At 33.9% G+C, this 2,251-nt stretch overlaps 1 protein-coding gene across 1 annotated transcript in view; it reads right to left on the bottom strand.

Moving 5' to 3' along the window:
* Window positions 1–2,251, bottom strand: part of LOC106871740 (potassium voltage-gated channel protein Shaw) — a 149,499-nt gene that overhangs the window by 79,752 nt on the left and 67,496 nt on the right. The gene's annotated exons all lie outside the window — the stretch shown is intronic.

Raw genomic sequence — 2,251 nt, 5'->3', positions numbered from 1 at the left:
ACACACGCACACACACACACACACACACACACACACACACACACACACACATGGGTGTGTGCGTGAGTGGATCTGTGTGTATGTGTTAATTAAGGTAAGATAATGGACTATTTCTTTCAGGTCAAACAGAATACTACTTTATAATTCCTGCTATTCAATAATTTTTATAATTATTCCTTCCCTTCTCTGCTTGTTTGTTTGCGTTTATTTTTCTAACTTTTCTTCCCATTTTCATAAACTATTTTGTCTTAGAAAATGAATATTTATTCATATTTTTGGATTTCAAAAGTTATTCATTGAAATAACGTTATCTTAATGTTTATGACGTAATATTTATTGTTTAGTTCGAGTGCTGTTATGTTTTATATTCTGCTTTTTAGCTGTCTTTAACATCTTTATATTTATACCTTAATATTTGTTGCTTAGTTTAAGTTATCTTATGCTTTGGATTATTTGTGTCGTTTTTGCTCTATGTTTATGCCTTAATATTTATTGTGTAGTTTATGTTGTGTTATTTTGTTTTGCTCTCCTTCATACGCATATTTGTGCTTTGCTGAGGATTTTTTTCCTGCTGGTGTTTATTATTTTTTATTATTTTCTCCAACATTTCTCTACGTTCTGCTAGCAGCTATTGTATATAGATTTATCTCTTCAATGACGTCTTAAATTCCCCCATCGATCAAAGATTTTATTAATATATTCCTGATTCTCAATCCATAGAACTTTGTTCTCCGTTTCAAGTCTTTTGAAATACGATTGGTCTTATTTTATACTCCATAGGAAATAACTGAAAAAGTCTTTATTTTATCACACCACACACTCACAAATACATACATTATGTGTGCGTGAGTGTGCGCGTGTATATAAAGAGATTGCTTGATTTTTTACCCCTTATATTAATATATGTATAAAGAATGTAAAAAAGAATATATATATTATTACTGTGATTGTAGAAGCTCCTATGTTTATACATATGTATTTGTTTCTATGCATGTATATCATGCATACCCGCTTATATATATGTATGCATATACACACACACATACAGACGTATATATTAGGTTATCCCACAAATAATGCGGTTTTTTCAACTGCATGAAGTAAAAGTCAGTGGGGGACGGGATAAACTACCGGATTCAGCTTGCTGTCAAAGCAGGTAGTAATTATACTTTGGTCTTATCCTTAGTGCAAGTTTTGAAGAGTACATTTCGAGTTTAAGTTATTTTTTCAAAGCTCTAATGGAAATGACAAAGGAGCATATTCGGCGTATTTCGCTTTATGAGTTCAATAAAGGCAACAACGCAATGGAAAGTGCAAGGAATAACTAATGCAGTATAAGGCTATAGGACAATAAAGCGTATGCTAGTGTCAACGGTGCTTCCAGAAATTCTGAACCAGAAACTATAGCCTAGAAGACGTTCTTCGTCCTGGAAGATCTGTAGGGCTCGACGACGAAGTCCTGTAAACCCTGGTGGAACAAAATCCAATCGTAACTGTTGAAGAACTAGCAGAGAAGCTTGGATTTGGACATTCATCGACACTTGTGTGCAATCAGAAAAGTCAGAAAATTGGATCATTGGGTTCCTCACAAACTCTCCGAGTCTAATCGTGCGCAGAGAGTGAAAGTGTGATCTTTTTTGTTATCTCGTCTCACGAATGGAACTTTCTTAAACCGAAAAGTGACTGGTGATAAGAAATAAGTACTCTATAAAATTGTCAAGGTTTATCCCATTTTGAACTTTCAAACCCAAACTGAACGATAACAAAGTAGATCTACTGCGAGTAGCTTCAGAGGCTTAAGTCAGAACTAAGAGAAAAACGACCATCTTTGGTTTGAAGGATAATGGTTAAAAGGATAATGCTCGGTCACGTACAGCGAGGATGGCATTTCAAAGGTTGGAGAAGTTTGAATGGAAAACGATGCCCAACCTATCATATTCACCGGACATTGACCCATCTGATTATCATTTATTCCGCTTCCGCAGTCTTCAAAATCAGACGAGGTCAGAATAGTACTGGAAGAGTATTTTTCGTGACGGACAAGTGAATTTTGGGAAACCTTTCAAGCCACCTAGATAGATAGAATAGTATTGTAGAGTATATTTTGGGTTAAAAAAGAACTTTGTTTATCTTAATTCTGAAAAATAAAAGAAATATAAAAAAACTGCATTATTTACGGATGACCCAATATATACATAGACACCTACATACATACATACATACATATATACATACGTATATATATATATAT

The sequence above is a fragment of the Octopus bimaculoides genome, chromosome 8 (assembly GCF_001194135.2).
Source record: "Octopus bimaculoides isolate UCB-OBI-ISO-001 chromosome 8, ASM119413v2, whole genome shotgun sequence".
NCBI classification, from domain to species: domain Eukaryota; kingdom Metazoa; phylum Mollusca; class Cephalopoda; order Octopoda; family Octopodidae; genus Octopus; species Octopus bimaculoides.
This window is presented reverse-complemented; position numbering and strand designations above follow the sequence as displayed.